The 6938-nt window shown below is 38.3% G+C and overlaps 1 protein-coding gene across 1 annotated transcript in view; it reads right to left on the bottom strand.

Annotated features, from left to right (window-relative positions):
* The window catches only part of POLQ (DNA polymerase theta), a 311219-nt gene extending 308169 nt beyond the window's left edge, over positions 1 to 3050 (bottom strand). The window contains exon 1 of the mRNA XM_044061860.1: positions 2952 to 3050. The gene's annotated coding sequence lies outside the window, so the exon portion shown is untranslated. The remainder of the gene's footprint in view (positions 1 to 2951) is intronic.
* Between the last annotated feature and the right edge of the window lie 3888 nt (positions 3051 to 6938).

Raw genomic sequence — 6938 nt, 5'->3', positions numbered from 1 at the left:
ATTTCAAAAAATTTCATCAATAAAAGGCCACTCAAGACGTCTGTCATTACAATCCACCAATATTACTGCACACGCACAATCTCTGCAGAAGTAATATCCTCTGAATTCCACATTAAAGAAATATGTAACTAATGAAGAGGTTGCTACTGGCAAACAACTTTACATATCAATGTTATCTACAAATTCAGTGCCTGCTGCCCTTGAAAAATTAATTGCCTGTATTACAATAAAAATTTGTTAAGTTGGTAATATTGCAATAGGAAGGACTAACAAGTTCACAATCACTAGGTATCTCATACAAAAGGCCATACCCAGGAGTGTAGAACCCCTATCCCCCCTTATAATGCATCAAATAATCAACAATAATATGGGCACTGCATATCAGCACTCCATCTACATGGTGTGGGACTGGAATCCACAGGCTTCTGCACCAAAGGCAATTATGCTATTAACACTACTTTCAGATTTTACAACACAGTGTGCCATTTGATAAACAAAAAACAGCTAGTTGCACACTGAAAACATTTACACTTCTTACAGTGCGTTAAATGTGTAGTTTTGAACATGTTTCCAGTAAGTAATGAAACAAAATGTATGACCCAATAATGACAAACCTGCCCATTTCAGAACATTTTAACCATAAAAGGCCCCTCAAACAGTATCAGTCAATAAGCACAATCTCTGTAGAAGTAAACATCATCTGAATAATTCTACATTAGAGAGATTTGTAACTAATGAAGATGCTATTACTGACAAAGAACGTTACATTTCACTGTTCCATCTACAAATTTAGTGCTTGTTGCCCTTGAAGAATTAATTGCCCTCATTGCATTAAAGAAAAAATGGTAGAAACATACAAGTTCATAGTAACTAGGCATCTTAGACAAAGGATGGCACACTAAGGAATGCAAAACCCCTATACCTTCTTAAAATGCAACAAATAAATCAGCAACTAGGACATTACATACCATGCCTCCATACCGCTCAACCTCTTAGCACAAGAAATCTGAACGAAGCCTAAAATATCGGGGGGGGGGGTCAAAGGCCACCCAAACAGGGACAGATTATAAATATTGTTCTTAGACATAGAAAGTTGCTAGAATAACAGCATTTGTCTTGGCATTCATTCTCTGAAGGAATGAGGGCTGAAACTCAAATGTTTGGCATTTACTTATTTCAATCCTCAGTGATTTGCCAGAAAACCATAACTTTAATGAGGATTAGGCCAAAAATATAAGGCAAAAATCTGGACAGTTGAGAGGTATGTATACCTCTCAACCTCTTAGTGCAAAAAGTCTTGACAGAGCCTAAAATAATGGTGGATACAATGGCCAAAAAAACAGGGATAGTTTTGCTTGCATTGCTATTTAGTGACTTCAGTACTCCCTGATTTGCCAGAAAACCACAAATTATGAGAAACAGACAAGCTTCCCCCTTTCCTGGCACAACAGTAAACTCTTAGAGGACAATATGTATTTATGGAGGACTCTTCCTTCATAAAAATAAGACATTCATTTGCCCGTATCTGACCACTTTTCAGGAGTGGTTTCTCATGCCTACCATATATAATGGTTCTTTATCAGATGACAGCGTTGATAAAAAAGAATGTGCCCCATTGATGGACATGTTTATGAGCAACTAAGAATTAAGTGACTTACTCGTTCTCAAACAAAAATAAACTGGCAACAGAAATATAAAAAGACTACAGTCTCAACTCAACTGAAGCTGATCAACATAAAACAAACAGTCTCCAGGATACATACAGACACACATATATTACTACAACTTACTATATCAGATTACTTTTAACACGGCCTTCTGCAGCTCATGTCACACCAACTACGCTATTACATACACATACTGTTGCTTCAGACCAAGCCATGAATGACAAGGATACACCTCTGCTAAGTGTCACAAATCACATTAAAAACACTACATATTTAAAACTCCACACTGCAATACCAAAAGCAGTCCTACATGATGGTTAAGAGATTAGTGGCATAAACTATATTATTGGAGATGTACTAAAGAATTATTTAGTACAGTAAGTATAAACACTATAGAAAATGATTCATTTTAGTAAAGAAGCATGTCACACCAACTACGCTATTACATACACATACTGTTGCTTCAGACCAAGCCATGAATGACACGGATACACCTCTGCTAAGTGTCACAAATCACATTATAAACACTACATATTTAAACTCCACATTGCAATACCAAAAGCAGTCCTACATGATGGTTAAGAGATTAGTGGCATAAACTATATTAATTGGAGATGTACTAAAGAATTATTTAGTACAGTAATTATAAACACTATAGAAAATGATTCATTTTAGTAAAGAAGCAGCTTCATAGAAAAACTGTTTATATGATATAAATACAACTGACTGACTGGCTGCTTACAGTGCTAAAAAACTAAGCTCTACTATGACAGTCTAAAGTTTCAAGTATTTAACAAAAGCAATAGAGTTAAAGTTTAGTATTGAAATTCTAAGCATCCATTTTACAATCAGCTTCTGCTTTACAACTAAATGCACTACTGTTACAGTAGCACAGGAGACTTAACTGTAAACTTACGTCTGCATCATACGGAGAACTTAACAAAATTACCAGGAACAATTTCAGAAATAGTCAGGGGCATGCTGCATCTTTAATATATAGTACAATTAATCTGAGGCATCTTCAGATCAAATTCACATGTGAATTAATTTATCAAGTAAATGAAATCTGCAATTTTAAGTGTAGCATATGGTCTGTAAAACTCACCATTTTTGAAAAGGATTAAGAGGAAAACAGCTAAAATTAGAGTAAAAATCAGGGACAGTTGAATGGTATACTGAGAAGCTTGCAAGTGGTTACAGCAGTTACACAGTGAATACTGAACAGCCTAAAAAACGAAACTACAGAGAAAAACATCTACTCTACACACTACTTATAATTCTTACCAACAGCTACTTTAACCTCTTTGCTAGTTTTATATTCCCAAAAACATTTGTTTGACTTTCACCTGATGTAAACCCAAAAAATACGTGAAGAAAGCTCTACAGTTGAAATACTACATAGACAAGTACTCACAGTTTGAAAACACTTCCCTCATGAAGACACTCCTAGTGTACCCAGCGAATCTTACAGCACCATCTACAGGATTAAACTTGAGTCCTCCACTGCCTTTCTGTATTGTAACAGTCTACTGAAAAATTATCAGCTTTTGCTATCCCACTAAGAAAACCTTCCGATCTACTCTTTTGGAGCTGCTGATCATTTTTTTAGGCTGTACGTTTTATTCCAGTCATCAAACTTTCTGTCATTTTCCCTTTACTGAAGTTCTGAACTAACATTCATGCCACAGAACAAAGCAAGCTACAGATGAAAAAATTAACCGGTCCTGGACTGGATTAGAAGCCAGTTCAACACACACACACACACACACACACACACACACACACACACACACACACACACACACCTCTTTCATACAGTAACTAATGACTACTTTGAATTCCACACACTCCAATTCTGCTCTCATACATACTACTAGATTAAATTATGCACACACCTACCTTCTCTGTTCTGCCCCAGCAGCACACACACACATACAGCGACTCTCTCACAAAGCAACACACACACACACCTACTCTCTTGCACAGCAAAAAAGACTCTCAAAGGAACGAACAGCTAGTTTAAATTCCATACACACACACCTACTCTCACACAGTAACACACACACTTTATATCTCATACAAACAGAACAACAAATTTAAATTCCATACACATACGTACATACCCACACACATTCTCATACAGAAATAAACAGTTTAAATTACATATAAACGCACATACACTTACCGTCTTTATAACCCAAATGGCCACACGTGGAGACACAGACAACAACTCTTCTTTTGAACTGCAGCCTGGCTTAAATTCCTCGCGGGACTGCAGATTGCTTTTGTATGACGTTTGCATGTGACGCACGCACGCAAGTTTCACTTTAAAAGAGAAGATTCTTACACTGTAAACTAAACGTTTTTTTTTTTTTTTTTTAGCCTCCTGGCTAACCTACAGCTGTAAGTGGGAGGGTGCTAGCCTCGCCTCCCCCACCCTCCAGTTTCAGTGCCAAGAAGAGCGCAAACTTAAAAAAAAAGTAAATAAATGCACAATGCGCTCTTTACAAGGCTGGCCTGTACTGGCGCCCAGGCGGTTTCAGTTCGCTATGCCTAAGGCCGCCATGATCGAGACAGTTTGAAAAAGCAACAGAGAAAGCAAGATCTCTGTTGCTTTTACAACCTCACTATGTTAAAGGAGTTTAACATAGCGAGACAGCTTTAAAAAAAGCAACGGAGAATCTCCATTGCTTTTTTTAATGTTGTCTCGCTGTGTTAAACTCATTTAACATGGCGAGACAGTGTGAAGCAACAGAGATCTTGCATTCCCCGTTGCTGTAAAAAAAGAGTTATAATAATGGAAAAAGTCCGGGCGACCGGACCTTTTCCCATTACTATAACTCAGATTTACAACATGCACGCTGCCAATCAGCATGCACGTTTTTGAATATTAATGGGGGGTCGTTGTATAATTGCTGTTATACAATGAAACAGCTGCTGATGTTACAGGGTTTGTTTGAACTAATCCTGTTTCAGTGGGTTGAAAAGTAATCACACCAGGAAGTGTTACCAATTACTGATTATCAGCACAATATGATACACATTTACACCAAACTAAAGATGTCTGGTGAGCACACTGTAAACACCCTAGCATTATATGCATGGCCATACAGCCTTGAGCTGGTCAAACATCCTGGCCAGACTGAAACATATGCAGAAGTATTTGGTACAGACAAACCCTGCACAAGTAGCAATGTTCAGAAATATAACAGCACTACTCATATTTAGACCAAATCTTCTAGGCATTACACACAATATATTTGTGTCTGTCTGCATACAGCTGTTGCAATAGATTTCAGGCAACACTTCCAGTCTGTCTTCCTCACAAGTAAGGCAAAGTGACAATGCCGAAGTGGAGTACTCAGTTATACTCCACTGTTGCCATGGTATTGGCTAATGGAGTAGCTGCACAGCCGATGTGCATGTAATTAACTAATTTGGAACACCAATTGGTGATCAGGATAGCATATGTTACTGATCTCTAACTATAAAAGGATGCCTTGTTACACATTCAAACCATCTGTATATACCTTCAGAACAGTACAAAATAACCAACAGAAGATTGAAACACAAACCAAAAAAGATTAAAATACCAGTCAATAACACCTCCAGTTACCAAGAAGGTAAGTATAACATATAGTATGTCTGTGTATGTAGTACCTGTTCTGTAATAATTACAGTGTAATCAATGCATATAGTGGAAATAGCTATCTTGTAGTGATGTATTGTTGAGCAGTAGTAAAGCTTGTAGTATTCTATGTGTGTACAGCTGTAGGTCACAAGGCAAACTCCTCATACACCACAAAGGATGATATATATGGGCTTGGAATTCACCAGTTCTTTTCCAGCCACTGTCACTATCAGGGTTGGTCCAACAAGTATGTGCTATAACAGGGGGTAGTATATGTTGATATATTGTAACAGTAGACATATGTATGGGTGTATTAGTGAGATGAGCATGACAAAGGTGGGCTTACTGTGCAAATAGTATTTGCATTGTGGGATATTGTGCCAATAACTGTGTAATGTACAGTATTCTAGGCAGATCTGTATTCCATTTTACATAACATTTCTGTTATGTTATGCAAACACTAGTTATGCCTATTGGCAATTACAATACTCAATAACAGGATACATATGAATTGTGGTCATCTGACAGTTTAGCAGCATGATAGCAAAGAAAATTGGAAGAGCTAGGTAACTATCCATGCACATAAGACATGTAATATCCACCTCTCTTGTATCGTTTGCAAGCAATAACAGCTGTGCATGCGTACATGTTATGCAAATGTGTAGTGACCTTTGTTACAGGACTGGGCTAAATGGCTATGTGCACACCTAGGAGTGTAAGATGTAGGAGACTGCTGCCCATGTGCAATAGCTGCTTCATAGGTGATGGCTTACACTATCTGATTATATCCTGATCATGTTGATAGTGGCAGCAGAGTCTATTGATACTTGACTCTGTTTGGGGAGTGGGTGTCTGTGCCCAACAGAGCTCATGGTTCTGGTGGATATGTGAGTATATACCCAGAAAAGGATACAGACCTGTTGACACTTGCATCATCTGGAATCAACTATCAGGATGTGATGTGTTCCTCAGATGAGGATTGCTGCTAAAGGTAGCTACTATGTTTCTGTAATAGCCAGTATTGTCATGTCCACAACACAAATATTTACGTGTGAGCATCACTGTCTAAAACATCTTCATAAGCAATAAGTAAACTAAATACAGTACTTGGTACTTGTAGTACTGAATGCTCATACAGGGCATGTCCACTAGTCAGCTATTGGATTTTGCTAATGTCAGCTTTGTGTATGTCACCATCCTGGGAGAATGTAATCTCTATGCCATGTACACTGCCAAACCCACCTAACACCACACCCCACACATTGTCTGGGATGCAGCTACAGGGGTAAGCTGGAAGGCAGTCCAGTCTACAGCCATGACTGGACTGGACAGTCATGAGGTGTAGGTTAACACATGCATCTCATCACTACAACCAACACATACCCTTACCAGAACACAGTAAGGACACCCACACATACCACCAGAAATCACACATTCACAGAGGCTTCTAAGTATCTGGCCAAGCAAGAGACCTCCCAAGCTGGAATAGACAGACAACATAATACACAAACAGTATGACATAATTTGCCAAATTGTGCCACCCCTCAGAACACGTGGCCAGAAACATGCCCAACAGTACTCACTTGTGAATGCAAACTCTAGCACTATGTTACACACCAAGCTATACAAGGGCAAACATA

The sequence above is a fragment of the Protopterus annectens genome, chromosome 2.part0 (genome assembly GCF_019279795.1).
Source record: "Protopterus annectens isolate FY-2018-M chromosome 2.part0, PAN1.0, whole genome shotgun sequence".
Lineage (NCBI taxonomy): Eukaryota > Metazoa > Chordata > Ceratodontiformes > Protopteridae > Protopterus > Protopterus annectens.
Note: the sequence above shows the minus strand (reverse complement) of the source record. Positions and strands in the feature narration are given on the sequence as shown.